Genomic DNA, 25,763 nt, shown 5'->3' with positions numbered 1-25,763 from the left:
GATAGCTTATCTTAGAAAGTATACAATGGGGTAGATATTCAAAGCAAATCTAGGCAAACTGCTTGAAAACAAGCATTATTGGTGTCAATTCTCGGATTTTGACACACACTGCTAAATTAATGCTTATCTATATTTGTTCCTTTCTTGTACAATTTATTATACTAGTCAGAAGGGTAATAAAATATCCTGGCTTTCCACTGGAATTTAACCAACACTTTTTAAAGATCTCCAACTGCAGAACTGTGAAATTAGAAGCTATAGCGAAATGCTGACAGACATATAATAATTCACTTCCATACTATGAAGACAAGTTATATGCACCCAGAGAAGGATGCCCTATTTTTAGACATTTGACTGACTGTCAGCAATCCTACTGGAAGATGCCAGGGTGATATCAGAAATATTATTCCTAATGCACAGCAGTTTCACCCAGTCTGAGGTTCCCTGCCAATGTTTTTCTAATCATAAAAAGATGTAAATGTTTCTCTAGCAGGGCAGCTTGAGTAAACTGAGAGCTGGAAAGGGGTTCTGCATGCGATGATACAACAGGGAAGGAATCCTCCCAGTAAGGACATGTTACAAAGCCACTGCTGCAGCCATGAACTTGTAAGTGCCACATCCATACCTGTTGTTTTCCGACTGCACTGATATGTGAGTAATGGATCAATAAGGAATCCAGGGCCCATCTGTCTGCATACTTAAGAACTCACTCAGGGCATGTCTACATGAGATGTCTACTGTGGAGGAGACTATTTAGCTGTTCAGTAAACACTGCACATCTACATGTGCATCCCTATTAGGCTGGAGTAAACTACTTAACCCTGCAGCAGGATAGTACTTGCTTTTTTCTCTACAGCAGTGCATGTATAGATGCCCTGGCTGGCTGGGGCACATGGGTGCTTCGGTGTGAGGCTGCCTGCTGGCTAGCCCCATATTGGAGCACACTTGTGCCCCTGACAGTCCCTCCGCAGCATATTGAGCCTGGTCGGAGCAGCCCCAGGCTGGCCCCTGGGACCCACTGCCAGCCAGGGCTGCTCTGACTTGGCTTAACATGCTGCGGTCCTGGGTGCATGTTCAAACAGTCTGCTTGGGAGCAATTAACTCAGGTGCATTAATTGCAAATGTATGCATGCCTTCATTGTAGTACTTCAGTACCTCTGCTACTACTCAGACTTTCCTTGAAGCAAGCATGTAGAGAAATTGTAACAGGGGCTGGGGCCAAGCCGCTGCTATACTCTTGTGGATCCAGCAGAGCCAGTGAGAAACTTACCCAAATGGGACCAGGCAAGCGGCATGTCCCTGGTGCACTGGAAAAAAGGGACCAGGGAAAATCCAGGAAACAGGCAGGCTCCAGGGGTATGAGAAAAAATGCCCCAGGGAGCCTGCACCAATTGTCCTGGAAAGAAGACAGGGCAGTTTAAAAGAATATGGTGAAGAAAGGCACAGCATTTGGCACCTCCTGGAGCAGAAACCGCTCAGCTAGACAGGGAGCTGGGAAGACTTGTGGAGTTGAGAGACCAGCCATCCAAAGCCTCATGAGTCATCAAGACCCAGGCAAGCCATGATCAATGGTCACCTTGGCCCTCCCAGAAAGATAAGTAACTGTGGATGGTGGGGTAGTTTGGATTGTACCAGCAAACCTAGAGTCAGAACCGAGCGTGGGATACCCCATGGGATGGTTGGCAAGGATTGAATAGAAAGAGGGAGTGCATGGACCCACCAAGAGGAGCAGAAACTAGAGGGAAACTGAGGGGGCCAGAGCAAAGAAGTGATTCGTATGGCACACTGCGGAGAAGAAAAGCAGGACTTAAACCAGATGTTGAGAGCTTAATTGAGCCAAAGTCTGAAAGAAACAAGAGTGACCAGATCATTTTTCATTTGTTAAAGAATTAGAATCAATGGAGGCCAGGAAGAAGAAATTCCCCTTTTGGTTTAATGCCCCTGGGTAAATAAATGCAAGTCAGCTGGAAAGAAGGATTCCCTCAGTGTTTGATTTATGGTTAAACAGGGGCTTATACCCTGTACCTGGGGTCTTCAAAATGATGTAGTCTGCAAGGCCTGAAGTAAGGTTAGAAGAGACAGGAAAATGTTAAACCAGTTGATCCAGGAATAATTACAGAAACTTCAAGTTCCACAAAGGAACAACAACAAAGGGAGAGACAGAGAAAGAGAGAGAAGAGAAGAGAAGAGAAGAGAAGGTGAGTGAAATGTAATCCAATAGCTTAACCAAGGAGGGATTCGGCCAGAGAAAACAAATGCTGAGGAGCTACGGAGCAAGGAACTCAGCAGAGCTAAAGAAGAGATTTTACTAGGCATCTCACACTTCAAACCAATGGAGATAGCGACCAACACCATGAGAAAAAAGAGGAAGGCTGTAGGGAAGGTGGAGCTCTGCAGAAGACTGGTGACCCTGATAGACTGACCTCCACTCAGAGAATCATCCATCCTCCTGCATATAATTGTACCATCAAGGTGTGGCAGGAAAGTAGGGAGGATGAGCCACAAGACAAAGTAATTCCAACATGGCAGTGGTACAAATAGGGTGCACACACTCACAAGAGGTCAACAGCAGTACCTACTGAGCAGTGTTCCATAGTGTACACAGGTGCAGACTTCCCACATCTTGCTTTCACTTTCCTGACTAGTGTAAATGTTCAATCAGTATACCTTGATTTTAGCAGGGCTTTTGATATGATCTCCCACAACATTCTTGTAGGCAAGCTAAGGAAGTACAGGTTGGATGAGTGGACTGTAAGGTGGATAGAAAACTGGCTGGAACATCGGGCTCAGAGGGTAAAAATCAATGTCTCAATGTCTAGTTGGCAGCTGGTATCAACTTGAGTGGCCCAGGGGTCAGTTCTGGGGCTGGTTTTGTTCAATGTCTTCATCAGTAACTTGGAAGATGGCATAGAGTGCACCCTTAGCAAGTTTGCAGATGACACCAAGCTGGGGGGAGTAGTAGATATGCTGGAGAGTAGGGCTAGAATTCAGAGTGACCAAGACATATTGGAGGATTAGGCCAAAAGAAATCTCATGAAGTTCAAGAAGAACAAATACAAAATCCTGAATTTAGGACAGAAAAATCCCATGCATCAGTATAAGCTGGGGGCTGACTGGCTGAGCAGCAGCTCTGCAGAAAAGGACCAGGGGCTTACAGTGGACAATAAGCTGAATATGAGCCAGCAGTGTGCCTTTGTTGCCAAGAAGGCTACTTGGTATACTGGGTTGCATTAATAGGAGTGCTGCCAGCAGATCAAGGGAAATGATTATTCCTCTCAAATCAGCACTGGTAAGACCACATCTGGACTACTGTGTTCAGTTTTGAGTACTGTGTTTAGTCCTTTCCTACAGAAAGGATGTGGACAAATAAGAAACAATCCAAAGGAGGGTGACAAAAACAGTTTGTAGACTGGGGCACACAACTTCTGAGGAGAGGCTGGGGAAACTGGGCTTATTTAGTCTAGAGAAGAGAAGACTGAGAGGGGATCTAATAGCAGCCTTCAACAACTACCTGAAGTGGGTTTCAAAACAAGATGGAGCTAGACTGTTCTCAGTGGTGGCAGAACAAGGAGCAATGGTCTCAAGTTGCAGCAAGGGAAGTTTAGGTTGGATATCAGGAAAAGCTCTCTCACTAGGAGGGTGGTGAAGCACTGGAACAGGTTACCCAGAGATGTTATGGAATCTCCATCCTTGGAGGTTTTTAAGACCCAGCTAGACAAAGCTTTGGCTAGGATGATCTAGTTGGGGATGGTCCTGCTTTGAGCAGGCAGTTGGGCTAGATGACTTCCTGAGGTCCCTTCCAACCCTAATTTTCTATGATTCTATGAAATGCCCATGTACAGGAGTAGGATTTGCCCCTTGTAATCTAAACACAAAATGGAATTTTCCCCATGCATAGGGAACACAATTAAACAGTATAAGCCAGCCTTTCACCTGGCTTACATTATTGTAAAGTGCTTAATTGACAGAGGCAGAAAAAGGGTTTACTACAACTGTTACATCAGATGCTTCTTGAGTCTGTTATTAAGCAGATTCAACTTCATTTCCTATCAGTACATACCAGCTCTAAGACTGAGAGGGCTCAAACTCCTGTGCAAAATAAATTTTAGTTTAAACTATCCTGCCATAATCTGACCTTGTGTCTGTCCCTCCCCTCTTCCTTCCTTTTTGGATGCTTCAGACCAGGCTCACTTGGAGCTGCATGGGGCAATCCTGAGTGTAAGACTCCTTGGCTTCCTCTCTCTTTTTTTTTCTGACTCCCACCTGTCTAAAGGTCGCTTGCTTCTGTTTATCTCCCTTTCTGTTTTTTTCCTTGCATTTTTGCACTGTTTTTTCTTCCTTTTCTCTGCTCTCTGTCCCCTCCCCCTTTACTTCCAATTTCTTTGTCTGCAAGTTGCTACGTTCACAGTTTCTTTTCCTTACTGTTTCTTTTTCTTCCTTTCTATTTTGATTGTTTGTTGTATGGAGTTCTCTTTTTCTATATATCTTACCTTTTGAGGGGTGCTCTTAACCCCCCCTTTTCTTCTTTTTCTGTTTTATTCCTAACCCCCCTCAACCCCCCACCTGACTCTTTTCATTTTCCCCTTTCCACCCCTTCCCTCCCCCTCCAGACACTTAACTTTTTATTTTTGTCTTTTCTGGTCGCGTTCCCAGACACTTATCTTTTTAGTTTATATAACTTTTTTTTTTAATTCCCTTAGCTTTAACTTTTGAAATTAACCCTGTCCTAGCAGAAATGGCCACTCCTACACCCAGCGGCTGGCAGGGGGATGCCTCTCAAGACCTTCTCCTTAACCATGGTTTGAGGATTCATACACTGCCCTATGTCTGGGTCGAGGTCTGTATAGGTGCATGGCTGGTCTCCTGGGACAGCGTAACAAACGTTACGTGGGTCATGTTAACAGTCCCAGTGATTTACCTGGGCACTTCCACTGTGGTCAAAGAGTGTCTGTGGAGAGCCTAGACATCAGGGGCATACACTATCTTGTCACACCCCCAGACACCCAGACACCAACCCCTCACCCGTCTCCCAGCTTCTGGAGTTAGGTGGCAGTAAAAGTGACACAGAATGCCTCTCTTCTGGAAGCCCAACCCAAGGGGAAGCAGAAAAGTCTGCTAATCTCTTGGTTTCATCCCAGCCTACCGAATTGGATGAGGAACCTAGTGAAATGGAGATCCAGCTTTCTGGCAAGTGTCCTTGAGAGCAGGATGGCCTCTCCCCATCCAAGAAGGTGGGGATTGCTCTCTTGTAGCCAGTCCTTAACCTGGGCAATGAGAGGAGGCTGATGTGTCTAGGCATTGAAGGTGCAGACTCTGAATTTGAGAGTGAGCTACTACCTGAGGTGAAGCCTCACCCTGCTTCTGTCAGAAATGGCCAGCCCATGTTGGCAGATCCCCCTGGGTCAGCCCTAACTATGGGGGTGGTAATTTCCAGCATGGCCCCCACATGTGACCGACTGGGAGCTGGCCAAGGGACTCAAGCCCCATGGGGTTCCTATGAATCCCTTTAACTGACTGATGATCAGAAGCAAGGACCCAAAGCTGCAGCATGTCCTGTCTTTTTGAAGGCAGGTTTTCATGCTCCTCAGGGAGGGCCATCAGTCTCTGCCTCACTTTTTGAACCTCACACATGATAGACAGAGGTTTGTGATTTATTTTTCCTTAGGGGAGACCACATGTTTCCAATGTGGTAGCTCTTCCCACCTGGCAGCCCAGTGCTCATGGGAAAAGCGGCCAGAACATCAGCAACTGCAGCAGTGCCGACGGATAGCACTTCCACTTCTGGGACACAGGCCCCACCCAGTGAGGTTGGGAGCTCTTCCTGACCTCCTTTCACCCGTTCCATCTGAGGGGGCTGGGGTCTCAAGCATGGGAGCACCATCGAGCAGAGGCACTGGGACTACTCCCCAGTCCTCTCTGCCACCCATTCCACGTACCGTGCCCACCCCCCCCCAGTACAAAGGCCCCACCAGGTGGAGGAGCTGATGTCTCCACTTGCCCTCCTGCCTGCCCCAAAAATCCTGACCGAGGTGCCTGGGGTGGCAGGTGACTGTAGTGCCAAGGCCCTTTCAGATGATGAGGCTCAGGCCTTCTCCCAGCTGTCCTCCACCACAGCCTTGTCTGAGGTGGCTGGCCCCAGGGAGCCAGGCTGGGAGCAGCATAGCCCCTCCACTATGAAGAGTGGGCTGCCTGCCACTAGGAAGAAGAACAAAGAGAGGAAGGTGAAGGGGGCTTCTCAGGACACCCCATCCCCGCCAGGACCCTCGTCAGCCAGCGCCAGGGGGGCCTCTGCTGGGGAGCCTGACCCTGCTCAGCCTATTATTCCAGTGACCGTGTTGTATGTGACCGCAGATGGGGACGACTTGGAGGCAGGGGAGGCGATGGCAGTGGTCACCAACCCCTCACCCGTCTCCCAGCTTCTGGAGTTAGGTGGCAGTAAAAGTGACACAGAATGCCTCTCTTCTGGAAGCCCAACCCAAGGGGAAGCAGAAAAGTCTGCTAATCTCTTGGTTTAATTCCAGCCTACCGAATTGGATGAGGAACCTAGTGAAATGGAGATCCAGCTTTCTGGCAAGTGTCCTTGAGAGCAGGATGGCCTCTCCCCATCCAAGAAGGTGGGGATTGCTCTCTTGTAGCCAGTCCTTAACCTGGGCAATGAGAGGAGGCTGATGTGTCTAGGCATTGAGGGTGCAGACTCTGAATTTGAGAGTGAGCTACTACCTGAGGTGAAGCCTCACCCTGCTTCTGTCAGAAATGGCCAGCCCATGTTGGCAGATCCCCCTGGGTCAGCCCTGACTATGGGGGTCTCCTGGCCTTTTTGAAGCAGACCAAAGGACAGAAGAATGTAGCGGGGCCTATCACCCAGTGGTGCGCAGATCCTAAATTCTTTGTCAAGGCTTCCAGAGCTGCAGCCAAACTTATGCAACAAAATCTAGGCACTTAGCAGATGGCTTACTGAAGCTTGCACACAGGTGAGAGACAAATTGAGCTGGGGTGGGGGGGGTCCCTGCAGTAGAGTAGGACATGATAGGCCTTCTCTGACCTGTCTCTGCTATTTTTGCTCTACTCTTGGGTGCTCACTCTTCCACCCAGACCTTGCTTTGCTCTTTCTCTCTCATAGCCACACTCATGGTAGCCACAACCATTGGCACTTTTAACATCAACAGCTGTTGAGATCCAGTGAAATGGGAGGCCATCCTGGAGCTCCTGTCCCAGAAGCAACTGGCCATCACCTTCCTCCAGGAGACACATTCCAACTGGCTCAACCAGGTGATTTGGCACACTGCCTGGTGAGGCCACTTGTTTCTGAGCCATCGCACCAACCTTAGCACTGGGGTCACAACTCTCCTATCACCACAACTACAGCATGATACAGCAGTGGCAGGAGATTGTCCTCGGCCAACTGCTGACTATCCATGTCACCCTACCACACCACCTGCTACTCATCAACATCTATGCACCCACAAATGGACAGGAGAGGGTCGCTTTCTTTGAGACCTTGGTTGCCCTCCTGCATGACACTACTGCACCATTGACTACTTGCTTGACTACACAGGGCCTGAGCCCCACCTGCCTTCAGCCCATAAGCTGCAGTCTGCCCTGGAGACCGACTTGACTGCCTTTATGTCACCAGGCACCATCTGCCACTCCTGAACAGAGGCCACATTATTCCCTTAGGCCTGTCAGATCATGGCCTGGCCTGCTGTGAACGGAGCCTACCAGAGAGAACCTGCATGTGGGTGACTTATTGGTGCTCCAACATCAGCATGCTTCAAGACTTCTACTTCCAAGACTGCTTTGCTCACTTTTGGTGGAGGTGGAAGGCCGCGAGACTGAGCTACTCCTCCTGGAAGCTATGGTGGGGTGTGGGCAAGGTACAGACCCAGTCCTTTTGCCAGCAGTACACCCAGCCAGCCACAAATGAACTGTGCCACTGTATCTGGGAGCTGGAGAAAGATGTGGCAGAGCTCAAGGCCACCTTGCTGGCTGCTGGCAGTGATGTGGTATTGTGCAAGAGCCTCCGTTTGCGCAAGAAATGCCTGCATGACTTGGTGGAAAGTGTGGACCACAGAGTGGGGATCTGCACCTGCTGCCAAGAGCTGGCAGACACCAATGCCCCAACCTGCTTCTTCTTCAGGCTGGAGTGCCGGTGCACAGCAAGTGAAGTCTTAGATCACCTCAAGACCCCCAAGGGCTGGGTAATCATGGACCTGGGAAAAGCACGTGAGCACGCCATTGCCTTCTATTGTGACTTGTTTGCAACTGAGCCATCCTGCCCCAAGGCCACACGGGAACTCTACGAGGTTCTGCCACATCTCTGTGCCCTGGGAGTTTGAGTGGGAATTGTCTCTGGAGGAGCTGGCAGCTGCCGCAGCTGGCCTCACCTCCAGCAAAGCCCCAGCCCTCAACAGGTTACCTGGCAAGTTCTACAAGACTTTCTGGCCTCTCCTCGACACCTGCCTCCTGTGCATTTTCAAGGAGAGCCTTGCTGACAAGGTCCTGCCAATCAGCTGCCATCCAAGAAGGGAGATCTTGGCTGCATTAAGAACTAGTGGCCTGTCTCCCTGCTCTGCATGGACTACAAGATTCTGGCCAAAGCACTGGTGACCTACCTCTGCACCATCATTGCCTCTGTTACTGGGCCTGAACAGAGTTACTGTGTGCCAGGCAGGACCACCCAAGACAACCTGTTCCTGCTGCGTGACCTACTCACAGCCAGTGAACTTTTTGGCCTCGCCTTCCGCTCTGGCTGTCAGCATATGCAGACAATACTACCATCATCTTTAATACCCAGGAAGATGTGCAGGCCCTGACAGACTGCCAGCAAGCCTATAAATGTGCCTCCTTGGCCTGTATCAACTGGGCCAAGAGTGATAACCTGCTGCTTGGTGCATGAATCAGTGTGACCCCCCTCGGATTTGCTGGGGGGCTTCACCTGGTGCTATGAGGGCCTCAAGGTCCTAGGAATGTTCCTGGGACCACTGACCTTCATGGCATGCAACTGGGATGACCTTGAGGAGGGGGTGAAGGCCTGCCTGGAGTGGTAGTGCTGCACCTACTCAACCTCTCCTACCTCATGGTCAACATGTGACACTGGTACACCATACTCAACCCACCGCAGGACCTACTCAAGAGACTCCAGTGCCTCCTGATAGATTTTTATGGGATCAGTGCCACTGAGCTGTCTTCTGCATGACATCCAGGCTGCCCTCCTGCTGGAGGCAGCAGCCACCGTGGATGACCATCTCCGGGTGCACCAAGTCCCTCTCACCATGGATGCCCTGAGTGAGGCTTTCCCCCCAATGCTGGTTGTCCCAGCCATGGCTGGTGAGCTGGCCAGCAGGCCTGGCAATCTGCTGATGCTCCTCATGCCCCCCCAATAGTGACATGGGTTTCCCCTTTGCTTCTGTGTTGTGTAGAAGCCTGTATGCCTGGGTTGTTCACATCCACCATGCCCAAGTGCTGGCGAGCGACCCTGATACACCATGGTGACAGCGCCTGGGGCCACCAGATTCCCCTCTGGCCCAGCTGGCTTGGCACACATTGTACAAGCCACCAACCACCAAGACGACTGGCAACCTGCAGTGGCAGTTGCTGCATGACATCCTAGTTGCTGGCACGTTTGTGTCCCACTTTGACCCAAAAGCCTTGACAACCTGCTCCTTCTGCCCTGGGGGCATTGAGGAGAACATCTTTCATAACTTCCTTGATTGTCCCTGCCTGTGGCCCCTCTTTGTCACCATAACTGGCTTGCCAGGACCGGCTCAGATGATGCCCTGAAGCTTTTCGGCCTTCTGGTACGGGCACGCTTCTCACTGGAGTTTGAGCACACTGTGCTACAGTGGGCAGTGCCCACCCTTGAGGCATGCTGGGACCCTGAGGGGGTATTGTGCCATGTGGAGGATGGCAGTCTTCAATACGCGCTCTGATGGTATGACTGGTCTGGGCAACTGAGCAGGCTTGGTGGCAGACTGCGACTCCAAGCTCACGCTGTGTCCTGGGTGCTCACCAGGCTGCTTTTTCTTTTTTTCTGTGTGGGGGAAGTTGAAGGTTTTGTTACGTGTACTACTGGACAGAGCAGGGTAGGAATTGTTTGTTTATAGAGGACTTTAGTCTGTACGACCATGTGGCCGGGTGTCCCGACCACATAATGACATGTTAGGCATAACATGTAATACTGCGGCAGTGTCTGTCGTGATGTGATGTTATGAATGTAATGGCATGGTGCTTTTGGTTTGAAGGCGATTTGTTTGTCTTTACTGTGTATATTGGACCTGGACCCCGGACAGACCAACTTTCTGTACCCTGAACCCCTGAATAAAGTAGCTAAAAGTCAAAGTCCTTCTTTCCTTCCCTCCTTCCTCCCTCTTTTTCCACTTTCATTTGCTGACAATAATATATTGCTTACTGTGTTCTCTGTTATTATAGGAAAATAATTCAACTGGTAATACTGAAAAACAAAATTAAAACATTTTATACGTAATATGTCCATCTGTATAATTATGTGTCAAATAGATATGTGCACACCTGCTGCCCATGCCCCTTTGCAAACTTTGCAAATTTATCTCTGGTTATTCATAAGCATTTACTGCTTCCATCAGTTGCAAGCACACAAAATCCATTCCCCTGTTATTTGAGATTACACAGTCTAACTGTACAGATTTATTCTGTGTAATACAGTGCTTGTTAGCAGTTTCTAAATCAGATCAAGTGAAATCCAAACAACTTATGGATAAAGAAAGTGACATGGGAAATATTTTTTAACTATAAAGTAAAATTTTGCTACCAGAAGGAAGAGATTAGTTGGGGGTGAACCTATAAGTATAGGATTTAGAAGGATTTGTCAATTATACAACTTCACTTGCAGGTTTACTTTTCTAGATATTTCACAGAAAAAAGTTCTGGGTATCATTATCCATCCAGTATTAATGGAATAAGATCAACAATCTTTTTCATTGAGAAAAGGAAGAGGTCTTCAGTTTAGACGAAACTGACATCTTTGCATGTTAGGTTCTTTATTAAACATATAGTGCTTGGTACCCTTTGTAACGCTTATTATCAAAAAGGTTCCTTTGTCATAATGGAAATCAATGGAACTTTATACAAGATGCTTGCTTATGCAAACAGAAACAAAGAAGCTATTCCCCACTGCCTGCTTTTGTTAGATAAGCCAGCATGTAGGCTTAGAAACTTCTATGAGCTCTGAACTCTCAGTCTCTCAAAAATGCTGTTTTATCATAAATGGAGGTCACTATGTGTTTTGAAGGTCACAGATACAAATCCAAGTGGAGAACTAGTTTCCATCATTAGATTTTTCAACCAGATTCACAAGCAGTGCACATATTTTTCATGCAGCTTTACTGGGTGATATCACAGCTAGTTGCTTCTTTCTCCAGGGCTATGATAATAGCTGCTATGATAATATAAAGATCTATCTATAAATCAACCAAACAAGCTTTTTGAGACTTAAGGCAAAGAAGCTGGTGTGTTGTGTCAGTAGTAATCTTACTAGTTTAGGTAATACACATTTCCCTGGTTCCTCATTCTGTGTGTCATGAGAATGAGGTACCAGTATTTGAACACTTGCTATTCTGTGCATGACAGCTTTGTCTGCTCCTTTGACCTTTTCAATTCTTTTGACAGGATGGCTAGTTCCACACGGGTTTTTGAAGTTAGCAAGGGAGAAAAATAAAAATAGTGAAACACGCTGGTTGTATGACACTGAATGTGTGAAAGGCATACAGCCCAATGCTCTATTTTACTATACTTTTAAGCCATTAAAATCTGGCAGCTTATTCCCATTGAAAAGATACCACAAGGAGAAAAAAAAATCATATTCACAGCAACGGATGTTAATTTATAGGGTGAATAATTCAGAGAACCTACTCAATTCATAATTTTGCAATTTTCACAGAAACCATGAAAAATGTTGTTTTCGATAAGCATCATAAAAACCAGCAGTTTCTGCAATTTTGAGTGGAGTTCCAAAAAAAAAAAAACCCAACCTTACTAAAAATAAAATGCCTTGCAGCCTGCTGGGGATGTGGGGGAACAAGCTGCTGGGAAGTAACCAAGATGGTGGCTGCTGCTTCTCTCTCCATCACTGACTGGCCAAAAGGGCTGCCTTTTGTGCTGCCCTGCCCCTCTCCACCAATTAATGTTGCCCTTCATGCAGCCCTCTTCACTAATCAGCAGGGAGGGGTGGGGTTACAAAGGCAGCCCTCTTGGCCAATCAGTGGTGAGGGGTGGTGGCACTGGGGCCCCTCAGCCAATTAGCAGTGGAAGTTGGGTTTGCCACAATAAGCCCATGAAAAAGGCAGCCAGTGCTGTGATCAGTCTGCACAACTGCCCATCTGCCACATCAATTTGGGTAGGTCCCTAGCAATGAATAAATACCAAAGTAGTCTAATCATTCCTTTGTGAAACTGCATTGACATGGACCCACTGAAGAATGCTACGTCTCCTATTTATAGTCCACAGCTTGTCAGATGCTCACTTTTTTTTTCCACTGCCAAGGACAGTACCAGAAGTGTGGTGTTTGGTAAAATTTGGCTGGAGCAATAGTCCAGTTTTAAATTAAAGGAATCCTATTGACAATCTATACAGATGTCATTTCTGGGATTAATAAGGAGAGATGGGCCCAAAGCATTCAGTGCTGGATCTAAATTTCCCAGCAGCACAAGAAGACATACTGAAATCTGAAAGTTTTGTTCAGGTCTTCTTAACTAATTTTTTGCTCATAATAAGCCATTCTAAAACTATGTTCTAAGTAGTCCTAGCATTTGGAGCAAACTGGATGTGCAACCAGATCTAAATTCCAAAGCTCAAACCTTCTCTCATTCATAGCTTCTTGGGTTCTTTATGTATAGTCAATATTAAAGCAATAAGCACTCCCTAACATTGATTGAGAAATCTGAATTAACAGCTCAAAACTAAATTCAAAACCACTCAACATTTCAGACTTCAAGGAATGCACAGACACATAGGGTTCCTTTACCCTTTCCTTACAGTTTCCATTCTCCATGTATCACTTCCCCACACTTTCTTTTTCCTTATTTCTTGTATCCAAGTAGCGGGTTTTCCTGGTTTTGCAGTAACAAGGGTTGTTATACCCCAGTGCCGGTATTTGTAACATTCTTGTCCCTCAATCCATACTCCTTGTTATTCTTTCAGACCATGATTATTGAGTTCTAATTAAATTTTTAATTATCTAATTTCATTGTTCTGTATAAAGTGTTTTCCTGGAGAAAATCTCTGCTCTGCTACCTCCCAGCACTGACACTTGTTCCATCAGACTTGTACTCCTCAGTGTAGAATGGCTATAAAGAGATATTGTCAGAGGAAGCTAAATGCAGTGCATAGCTAAAAAAGTTGTATGTTTCTACAAAACCCAGGAACTGTGCTACAGAATCTTTGCTGGCTTCTATCAGTACCTTAGCTATTAACTAGTAATTTACATATATAAGAATATAAAGCATGTCTGGTTAGGAATTTTCCATCAGATTAATTCCCAGTGAAAGAGACCTTTATATGAAATTTCAATTTTGCTTAAAACAAAATCCCACTTTGAAAAGGAAGAATCAAAATTACTGCTCCCCCACTGCCTGCCCAGAAGGCTCCTGTCAGTTTCACTTTCTGAATGTGAGACTGACAAGAGCCATCCAGTCAGGCTAGGAGGATGGAAGGGAAGTACAGTGCCTTCAGGGCCCAGCCTCTGACAGCCCACCTGGAAGTTTCTTTTCAATTTCATTTTGTGTCTACAGGGAAAAAGTGAAATTGACAAGAACCCACTGGTGGGCAGTCAGCTAACCTATAAATCCTGTTTCATTTTTCCTAACATGGAATTCTTCTGGAAAATCTAACAGCAAACAAAAAAAAATCCTTATCTTTACTGTCTATTCCTATTAAGAGGGAGATAATTTTTCTGATGAGTGTTTTAATCTCTTTTTGTGGAAACAGATTTTCATTTTCTGTCCAGTTCTAACATAGTGCTGTCACAGGGGAAAGACTCATGTCAGGGAGACTAAGAGAGGGCAAGAGCCATAATATAACAGAAATCAGTGTCTCTACCAGGAGCACAGGTTGAAGCTCTTTTTCCTCCTCCCACCCTACTTTAACCTACTTGCAGTTGCAGGTCAGTTAAGAACAAAGAGTCACGATCAGAATATTTTGAGCCCCAACTCTCCAGTGTGACTGAGCTTTTCAGGTTGCCTTTGACAATTGCTTCCATTACCTATAGCAAAACAGAGGTGCTGGAAATGTTTAGGATGAACACTTGTTAGGCTTCTTTTCCCTTAGGCTTCAAAACAAAAATGAAAATATATTAATATTTCATATTAATGAAAAAATTGTGACTTTTTTACAGCTTCTAATCAAGGTCTTTCCTAATCAATACTTTCCTTTCCCTTTTTCTATTTTTGAATTAAAATTTTCCAAACCAATTTTTAAAAATTGAAAATAATTTTAAAATAATTCCTGCCTGGTTAGGCTGGCCAGTGTTTGAAAAGATCTAGTTAGAATCATCATAGTGCAGCATCAAGGCATACTGCAGAATGGTGCCCCAACTGGTCTTCAGATCAGAAATGCAAATAGCTCTAAGCAAAAATCAGACACAGGTACATACCTATGTTCAGTATAGACCACATGAAAATTCCATCTAAGGTAAATTGCTTAAATAATAACATATATTTAAATGCCAAATAAGTAATTGCTTAACAGATTTAACATAAAAGACTTAAGTTAAATAGAAATTCTTTCACAATATCTGTTCCTTCATTAATATAATGAAAAATGGTATTGCTTTATTTTTACAACAGATAAGGAGATATATCTATTAATGCTGAAGATCTATCACAGAATTTACTCATTGACCTCCTTGACTCATTCCTGAACCACTCATTAGGATTCACATGAGCAATGGGCTTCGCAGGAAGCTAAGGGGCTTCTAGACATCAGTGCAACTAATATGTTTATTACGTAATGTTAGTGCACAAGTTGTAGTTGCCTCCCTTATTTCCTTACTGCACTCATGATCTGCAGTAGCGATTGTTTGAAATATTCACTGAAATGGTTATGAAGCAAGTCAGTTTACTGACTCCATTTGAAAGACCCTGAATCTAATGAAATTCCACAAAATTCAAGGAAGGGTTCTCAGGCGATCTTGCTAGGCATGCCTTGGGGCTGCAGATGGTAAAGTAAGGAAACACCTTCTGGGTACCTCAGGAGCTCCTTGTAGCTTCCCACTGAAACTGACATTCTTATTAATTAGATTGCTGGTAGATCAATTTCACTGAACAGCTACAGCACTTCTGGAATGTCATTTGTCCAGACTTATTTAAAATCATTGTTAGTATGAGTCTGATTTTGAAAGAAGCCAGTTTTCGTTAAGACTTTTCTGGAGAGCCCCTAAATCTAGGTTTTCAGCCAAATCCATATTGTGTTTCATGAACACAAAACAGAGGTATAGACCACTCAGAGCCAACTATGTATCTCCACCTTGTCCTAAAAGATACCTATCCCTAAGATTGTCTTCCCTCAGAGAGGAAGAGGCAATACTGTCTTGGCCTTACCACCTTGACTTAAAGGGGGGAAAAAGGAGGTAGGAAAAGCAAGTCAAACCAGGAAGGATTTTCCTCCCCATGCAACACTTCAGTCCTGCAGATGGAAGAGGATGTTTCATCACCTAACTTTGAATATTCAGAAAAAGGATATTGAACCTTCTACTCTGTCACCTTATGGTCTGATCTCATATATCAAGGCCTATACCATAAACTTCCATGAGAGACAGCGCAGTTTTCTGTAATGTCTAGTCAGGTGGTGACCTAAATCAATTATGTAGGCACAGACTAACCTTGCTTTCATTACTTCTTTCACTCCCTTGTAGGGACATACATGTAAATGGTGGAAACCTTTTCTCATGACCTAGAAATTCAGAGATGAGTCTGTAATTGGAAACTGCAACCCAGAAGGAAGCTGTGGGATTTACAATCATAACCTCTTGGTTTTGAAGAATTTACTAATTAACACTTCAGTCAATTAAACCAGCACCACAGACTTCAGCAACTGCAAAATGCATTACTTTCAGCTGCAATTCCAGAATGACTGGAATTGCTGCCTTTCCCTTAATCTGTTCAGTCACAATGGAGTGACTAATTTTCCATGTGCTCTATTTAAGATTCCTTGAACTAAACCGGTGGCTTGGGTAATCAACCTCTCACTAGGGCTAGGGACAGAAATCACACATAAACCGGTATAAGTGATTGGAAACCATTTAAAAGCTGTAACAGAAGTTCAGGGGGCATAAACCACTTTCAAAATGACCAAAATGACCAGTACCAGTTTAAGATAAACCTAGATGGATGTAGTATCAGACTTAACCAATTTGAGTTAAATCAGTTTATTGAATTTCTGCCCCAGATTCCCTCTACATTCAAGTTAACTCTTAGTCCCCCAGCATCCCAAGTTGCTTTTCACCTCCTTTGCAAACTCCATATTGCAGGGTGGGTGGGCTAGCCTTGGTCCAAGCTGTCTGCCTAACAGGGAGGTATGCTCTAGTGCCCCCCAGCTTCTGGCCTGGGTCACTACAGGCATGTGTCTGCATTTCTGGAATCAAAAGTGTATGTCTGTTCACTTATTTATCAGTTCAATCTACGAAGCTTAGGCTAACCTGCAAAGATTGAATCGATTCAGTCTCGGGCTTTTTGACTACCTATACTAACAGTCATATAATTATTCAGTCCATGTCCTTCAATGGTAACACTGCATAATAACCATTGAAAATTAACCCTCTGTAGTCTAATTGGCTAGAGACAGAAATTACACATAAACCACAGTATAAGTGACCGGAAACCAGTTCAAATCTCTAACACAGCAGACTCAGAGCACATAGACTGCTTTCAAAATGGCCCAAACTGGGTTAAGATTAACCTGGATGGATGTCATATCCGACTTAACTGATTTAAGTTAAATCAGTTTATTGAACTTCTGCCTGTGATCCCCTCCAGATTCAAGTTCATTCCAAGTCCCCTAGCATCCCAGGATGCTTTGCACCTTCCCTACCACCCCACCCCACCCTTGCAAGGGGGTGGACTAGGCTTGGCCCAAGCTGCCTGCTCCAGCAGAGCAGGGAGGCATGCCCTACCCACCCCCAGCTTCTAGCCTGGGCCACTGCAAGCATGCAGCTGCATTTCCAAAATAAAAAATGAATGTCTGTTCACTTGCTTCTTGGTTCAATCTATGCAGCTTCAACTAACCTACAACGCTTGAATTGATTCAGCCTTGGGCTCTTTGGCTGTTTGTACTTAGCCACTATGTCCATCTCCCCCCAGGGAGACAAACATATGGGTAAAGTAGAAAGCAAGCAATAATTAGTAGTAAATTAAACTGAACAGATTAGACACAAAAGTAAAACAGAAATCTGATGGTTACTACATGCAATTTAAAAGGGATTTAAATAGCTATTTATATCTGGAGGTAATAATTAATGATAGAATAGTGTTCAAAATATTTGAAAAGATGGGAGTTACATGGCCCACAACTAGACAGCTTTATGCTGGAAATATATCTTGAAAGTTTTGATGAACAAATTTTCTTGATCCAGAATTTTTTTTGGCTGAATACTTTTCCATCAGATAACACAAATACATGAAAAACAGAAGCTTTAGCTGGAACAACCAACTTCGTGATACTTTCATTGGGGATGATTTCTTAACTCCAGAACAGACTTTCAAATTAAGAAAGAGTTAAAAAGAGGGTCAAATTATGACTGGGCCTATGAGTAAACTAGATGGAACATATCAGAGATATTTGGATTAGGGAGAAAAATAAATCAGATTTGCAAATAATAATATAGTGTCTTTTTAACTTCCTGGGATTGCATTGGATAAACAAAAGAAACAATCCTAGCTGAATCAGACAGTCACATAGCTGGGTGAAAAGCAACTTGGTTCATTTTTCTCTCTCTCAGTCATCTTCTGTAAAATGAAAATTGTGATACCTGCTCTTAAAAAATCCTTTCAGGTTTGCAGATAGAAAATACTGATATACACTGCAAAGGCTAGTGTTCTAAGTAGTTTCTAAATGTGAAAAACATTGCATTTTCAGAAGTGCTGTACCAAAATTAAATATACACAATATTTAGGTGAGGGGAAGAATTACTCTCCTTATTTTTTCAATCTGATGTATTACCTGTAAAGTCGCTATATCACAATTTTCAAGAAGAGTTCATCAACATCTTGCTGCAGTTGTAAGAATGGGGCCAAGTTTCCAAGTTGAAAAGAAATTGTCAAGGAGAGGTAAAGTAAAACTGGTTTGAACCTATAGGCCAGGCACAGATATTACATTTCAACTGGTATAAGCGATCAAAAATGAGTCTATACCAGTAACAGAACAGAAGTTAACACACAAACCATGTGGAACCTGGTCTAAGATCTGTCATCCCCCCACTACTCGCAGCCAGAGAAGGAATGTGTGTTCCCTTCCCTACCTTCTCTAAACTACACCACTAACAGAAAACTGTATAACTTAGATCAATTTCACCTCAGGCTTTTGCAATATCTCTTCCTACCTATGGAGTCTGCACATTTCATGCACATGCCTAGAAAAACTAAATGAATATAACAGTATTGGGGGGAAAGATTTTTGCTTCAAGTAGCTAAAGATTCCATTAAAAAAAAAGTTGTGAGTAACAAGCCAGGTCACTGAATCACACATCAAGAATATCTGATAAAAAGAACAAAATCTTTCCACTGAATAATTATATTGCTTTAATCTATATATGGCTTCTCCAAATAGTAAAAACAGCAGATTGTGTTTAAACAAGCACCTCCAAAGGGATAAATCTTTTGAATGAGTAAAAGACCCATTCTGTTCCCCATGAAAGATACAAAATGTACTAAGTCCTCAGTGCAGCAAATGAAGAGATCACTTGTGCACTGGCTCATGAGAATGCTCTATACTACTTTTTGAATGAAATTGGCAATGGACCTGTTGAAACTGTACTCTGCTAGCAAGAACTCAGAAGATCCCCAGCCAGAAAAAAATCACAGAAAGATGAAAGAAAAAAAAAAGAAATACGACACAGAAGACTAAACATTAATCTTTCCAAGGCTAACAGCAAATGAATTTGACCAACACTGAAATAGAATCCCAATACATTTATTCACTGAGGGCTTAATCCAAAAAAATCACTGAAGTCAATGGACAGCTTCTTGTTGCTTTCAACAGGCTTTGGCCAGGGCCAAGGGTTTGCTCTGAGTTTTCTGTATATTATGTCATCCATATATTAATATGCTATCCCTGCATTTATAAGGTGCTTCACAAGTAGCGCTTGTGGATTTCATAGCTTTCCTTTCTCTTTTTTAATGATTCAAATACCATTTTTATACGGTTGCTTTTAATTTTCTACATAATAAAAACAAATCAAAATGTCTTCCTGTATAGGGAATACTGGTAAACTAATGCAGCATATGGAAAGGTAATATATACAGTTGATCAGTTGTGAGAAAGAAAAAGGTACCTTAAAATACAGTTAATAGAACAAATTGTACTGCTTTACCCTTGAATACAGAACAATTAGCCAATCAGAGATGGATCCAGGAACTGGCAAATGGCAGTGCAGGAACAGCAACCCATGCTGTAGGGGTGACTGCACCCCTCACCTCCCCTGCACCCACTGGTGTGGACAGACTAGGCAAGGAGAGCCTCTGGGAACTTTTAAGGCCTGAAAATATGCAAGAGTTCCACCCCCACTTTCCTCCCTGGTCAGAGTCATATCCTTTCCCCACTGTCTCAGTGATAGGGGAAGCTTCAGAGTCACTTCTGACTGCTCCAGCCAGGCTGTGCAGGGGCTGGACTCAGTTGGGAATGCAACAGCACAGTAGCAGCAGTGATGGGTGGGCAGGTGGATTCCCCCACACTGCTTGCCCCAGCCCACAGGGCCGGGGGGGGCGGTGGATCCCTCTCCCCATCACCACTGCTACTATTCCAGGTAAGCTCAGCCCCCATGCACCTGGAGTGGGAAGGAGCAGCAATGAAGCTCCCTGTGCCAGCAAGACAGTGCAGAAAGCATCAGCAGCAAGGTGGGGCAGGGCAGGAAGGAGGGGAAGGGGAAGGGGAAATGCCTCTGAGCATGGAGGGGAAGAGGGGATTCTCATGTGCTTTGGTAATTTACAAAAAGTCCCTAGAGGGTTCTCACACCATGATCCAGTCCTAAAGTGGGGTGCAGCCACATCACTACCCTCTCTGCTCCTGCAGCCAATATTGAATATTGCCTTTTCAAAGTTAAGAGAGGCAAACTGATGGAAAGCCAACCAACTTACTTTGTTAGTTCCCAGCTCAGTTCAAGTTGCAGTTTTAATTCAATGCAAATATCATCTTCTCAACCCCAGTGTATTCATTTATTTTGCTTTTTGACCCATCTAATTCTCAATACCTTATTAAATCTAATTTTTTTAAAGAATTACATAAGTTAACCCACTATTTCAGACACTATGAAGAAAAAGAGTAGAACAGAGATAAAAATATCCACATGGAAAAACTAGTGATATAAGAGTCAAAAACTGATTAACCAGGCAAAATAAAACAGTTTTACATGGTTTCAACAGGGGAATGAAGGGTATGGCTTTAGATTTAATGATTAATGAACTGTTTATGGTACCATGCAGAAAGACCTTTTCCCTTTCTAGGAAAAATACATAAATGCATATTGATACAGGCAACCCTTACCATTTGCAGGGGATACTTTCTCATGATCCCTGCGAATGGCGAAAGCCACAAAGAAGGCATGAACGCAGTGCCACTGACAGATATTTGAAACCACAAATGCCAAACCTGTGAATAGTGATGATTTCCTGCATCTGTATAAGCATTTTCTACTTAAAAATAACTGGCCTCATCTTATTCTCACTGTGCTCAGCTGTACTTAGTATAGTGCCTGTACTGATTTCATAAAGAATGGGTCACAATGCAGGATAGGAGAGAATTGCCTAAAAACAGTGTGCTAATCTTCCTCGTTTCAACATGTACATAGAGTACATGGGGAAGACCTGAAAAGCAAAAATGTTTTGCACAGTATAACTATCATGTCAAACAAGAAATACAGCCAATGTATTGATATTAAAGAAAATTATACTCTGGGGTTCACAAGTGATTCACCTGTGTGTATTCTAACTATAAAAACTAAGTAACATCTTACAAAGAATCCCAAGAAGCCCTCTGAGGATTTTACAAATGAATGCAAACTGTGCTTTGCAGTTGATGCCACTCTACTTTGCAACAGTGGTTCAAAGAGCCCAGGCAAAGATATTAACATATACAGCCAAAGGCAAAAGCAACTAAAAAACATTTAATCTGTTTTGCTAGTTCTATTTTAAAAAAATAATCTGGCTGTAGAAACAATAGCCAAAAGTAGCTGAATTTGTAACTTTTCATTATATAGTCTCATCAGATCTGTGGATACTACTGGAGCTGATTAATTTCACTCAATATTTTAGTCATTCTAAGACATCATATTCTCAGCTTTTAACCAGGCTTTTCTGCAACAGATCTTATTTTTATTTTGTTGAAGGCACGAGGTTGCAAAAAAGTGGAAAGAGAGAAAAGGAGTCACAGTGGGGTTCTATGTGTTTACAACATTGCAGGGATGAGGTTTATTATGATGGAAAACTGTTTACATATTTACAACATCTCCATCTTCTTTATGATGGAAAACCTGTCAGCCTCATCAAGGAAGTAACAGTGTGTCACATGCTGGGAAGCATGCATTAAATATAGTATGATAGTTTCAAGGAAAGTTATTTAATCATTTTAGATGTGAATATACTTCAGTGGACTGGCTAATGTGTATGGGAACTGCTGCTCTCTATTACATATAATAAAAACTGTTTAGTTGAACACTGTAGGCCCCATGCAGCAAACACTTACTGTAACAGAGATTGCTTTTTAGTTACAGTGATAGGAGCCAAGAGATCCGAGTACTACTCTCACTGTTTCTGAGAAGTTCTAAGTACTCATGGCAGTAAGTCAAATCCTAGGGTGGCGAGCATTATTGCAGTATTAAAAAGAATTTCTCTCTGACCCACTGGCTAAAACTAGTGTTCCTAAAAAATTAAAACATGAATGTATGCAAGCATAATTTTAACAAAACAAATTGTTCCTGAGTGATTGAAAGACTCAGCCCAGTTGGACCTCTAAAGAATGACAGCATTTGAAAGGCTACATTCTGGGAAATACTGCACATCATTGGTCATGATCTACAGGAATCCAACACCCAAAATGGTTATTTACATCATATCATACTGACTCCAGAGACAACACGTGCTAAACATGCTTTAAAATGTTTATAAGCATGTATAGCATAAATATGCATATGAATGCATGAGATACTGCATACCATGTCCAAAAAACACTTTGGCAGGAAAATCATTTTGCCAAACTCTTCTACCACCCACTTCAGAGATTCCTGGAGTTTTCTAGGATAATTGATAGATACAATACCATTCAGTCATGTACTGGTCTCAAAGTGAAACCAGAGTGGTGTATAACTATTCAGACTACTGACAAGTGTTCTGACAGGTACTGATACTACCGACAAGTGTTCTAGCCATCTTAGTCAACTTTCTAAAGGCCTGTCCACATCTGTCTGACATGTCCATGACTTTACTATGCATGATACCCTTACGGTAATCAGATATTTTCTTAAAGAATGGAATATCCATTTTCCCTGATGATGCTGAACAGGTGTTTTAGTTCTGGGAGGTATCCAGTTCATTCTGTTGTGCTGCCCAATATGAAAACCATGTCACAAGAGGGGATTCATTTAGGCTTCTGACTTATCCCATATGCTCAAGATAATTTTCCTGTATTTAGAGGAAATACATAGCTGAATGATCACTGTATGTTACTGTAATTTTCTGTACCGATCCACATAAAATATGATTCAGTTATTGCCCTGATAACAGAGCCTTAGCTCTTTATCCTGAACTGTAGCATCTCATGCTTTTAACTCCATGCAGTTCTTGACATATCATATTGCTGATTGTGACATCCATCCCACGAACAGCAAGAGACCCAAACTCATGAACTTCCTTCTCTGTTACGAAGGAATTTTGTGGAACTGGAGCGGCAACACACATTGTCAGCAATAAGGAACAATTCAGGGAAAAAAATTGAAATAGTTTACATTTCTGAGCATAGTCCTGATGTTTGTACTTATTCCCAAGTAGAATAAGAAAGAGTTAAGCCACTCTTAAGTAATCATACTGTGGTATTTTATTTAATACATGAATGTAAATGTTAACTTAAATTCTTTGTCAGTGAATTAAACTGAAACAAATGAAAACCCTTTGATGAAGGAAAGTTATATAAAAAATGCAGGTTGAATAACCAGACTGAAAAAATTAAAAGTGAGCATTACATTTTGGTGGGTTATTATAGATTTAATTAACCATTAGCTTCGAAACCATACGGTAAATGAAACCATCTGTAATGCTGAAAAAAAAAGGGTGGGGGGGAGGGGAAGGGAAGTGTAAAAGTCAATAATGTTAAAAACAAATCCCTCCCTTACACAAAGAATTAAACATTTATGACTAAGACACAGTCTATGACATTTCCATCTGCATCAGTGGTTCAGAAACAAATGTTAGAGTATCAGTTTAATCTGCCTACTTAAATAAAAATAAAAGAGACAAAAAGAAAAATATGAAAGTGAGATTTTACCAGAAGAACTCAGACCAAATTATGACTCTAAGAACCTAGGTAGATTATTTGTATAATAATTAACAGCCTCCATATATACAATGTAATTCTCTTAGGACTAGATAGTTGGCCCTTAAGTAGCTAGACAAAGAAACAAAAAACTCTCACCAAACATACTTCCCCATACTGTTGGTAATTGAAGTCCCTAACCTCAGGGCATACAGATTCTGCAGCTTGCTTCTGTCAAAAATGAGAACACAAAAGAAAATAAAAGTTGCACCTACCTGTTTTCCACCAGCCTGCCAAATGCAGCTAACATGCTGGAAGAATCATCCAAGGCATTCTGTGCACATATCTCATTGGAAAGGACCAGTGCAACAGAGCTCTTGCAGGTGCTGATCCCTGTTGCCTTCTACTCAGGACTTGGACAATCTAGCCACAGTCTAGCTAAACTAAGCATTACTAGAGTTATTGCAATGCTAGGTAAGGAGAACAAAACAGAACAAAAACAAGTAACTAACAACCCTTACCACATTAATTAATTATTTATTATTTAAAAAAGCATACCCACACTTTTAATAGCTAACGAAAAATATCAAAGGGGAGATAAAGCCTCATGTTTACCAAGGATTAGGATAAAGTGTTCACAAAGGGGCAATTATCTCATGTCTGCCTAATATGAGATTTCTTTTACTTTGTTCTGAAGCATCTGGTACTGAGACAGGATATTGAACTGGATGTGCAACAGGTATGATTCACTATAGCAAATTCTTCTGGCCTATTTAGCCCAGATAAATAGTACATCATAGTCATGAACAAGCTGCTACAGTGCTAAGTTAAACAAAAATGAGACATAGCAGGGACAAAAAAGCTGTATATTCTAAACTGAAGATTTCTGCAGCTCTTCAAGGCAGACCACTATTCACAGAACAGAAAAACTGAGTATTATAGGGAACACATTCTTTGGTACAGTGCAGCCAGCAGCCATTTTGTACCATACTATCAGCACTAGGGAGGGTTAAATTTGCCAAAGTATTATCAGTTAAAGGGTGACTATCCAGTAGTATTGAAAGGCTACTATGCCATACAACATCTCTGTTGTATGCATACCAAGGAAGGGGGATACTGTTGAGGAGTGCAAAGATGATTTCTAGGCCACCTGAGATGTGCTCTGTGCAGATCAGTCAGCCATTGAGATTTGGGCCTATGTGTGCAAACTGAACTGCACACATTGCCAAATGCAGTGTGGAGTGGTAAGTGTTTTAAAATCTATTTATTGAGGCCACATCTACATGAGACACTGACTGTGCAGTAGCCTGATATATGCACTTCAGCATCACAAAAAAGCTGTTTGTCAGTACTACTGCACAGTAACTTCTTTTACTGTGCAGTCATTTTGTACCTCTGTATACAAGTATCAAATGACTATGCAATAATGACTGCAAAGTCAAAGTCAGCATCTTGTATAGATAGACACGCCCTGAATGTAGTAGGTTAGTTCATTCATTCAGAGAGGGAAATGGTCAATCCCAAAACAAGCCTATGGCATGGCATTGGGAACATACCGAAGGCAGTCCCTTGCTTTTACTCCTGTTTGCCAAAGAAAGGACAGGATATTACCTTCAATAAGTACTGGAATCAGTCCATACTAGCAATGATCTGTCATGAGAGACAGCTTATACAACAAACTACTAGGTTTAACTATACCTTTCTTGGACAGCTGGATTTAAATGCCTCTAGTGCTGATAATGCTTCCTTTGACTTCAGTCTTTGGGGCTTTTTCAATGCACAATATGGCTTACCTTTCACCCCAATATATGCATATCATACCACAAGGTTATAGTAAAACAGTAGAGTACAAAGAAAGCTGTCTGCTCATATGACCACCTTGTTGGCAAAGTCTGCAGAAATCTAAGTAATACGCAGCCAAGCACATTTTGGAAAAAAATTAATCTACCATTAATACCTGGAAAGGTCCCTCTGCTCCCCACAAAAAGTCATTATCCAAGTATTATGTGAACCAGCAACTGTAAATGAGCTATTTCTCCAGTAAGATTATAATCTTTTGG

General features: G+C 43.0%; 1 long non-coding RNA gene across 1 annotated transcript in view; it reads right to left on the bottom strand.

Annotated features, from left to right (window-relative positions):
* LOC149862869 (uncharacterized) overlaps positions 1-24,082 on the bottom strand; it is a 221,449-nt gene extending 197,367 nt beyond the window's left edge. The window contains exon 1 of the long non-coding RNA XR_016443071.1: positions 23,979-24,082. This is a non-coding gene — a long non-coding RNA (uncharacterized LOC149862869). The remainder of the gene's footprint in view (positions 1-23,978) is intronic.
* Positions 24,083-25,763: the final 1,681 nt, after the last annotated feature.

This window comes from Crocodylus siamensis, chromosome 6 (assembly GCF_052110815.1).
Source record: "Crocodylus siamensis isolate JL-2025a chromosome 6, ASM5211081v1, whole genome shotgun sequence".
NCBI classification, from domain to species: domain Eukaryota; kingdom Metazoa; phylum Chordata; order Crocodylia; family Crocodylidae; genus Crocodylus; species Crocodylus siamensis.
The sequence above is the reverse complement of the archived record's forward strand: the minus strand, read 5'-3'. Positions and strand labels throughout refer to the sequence as shown.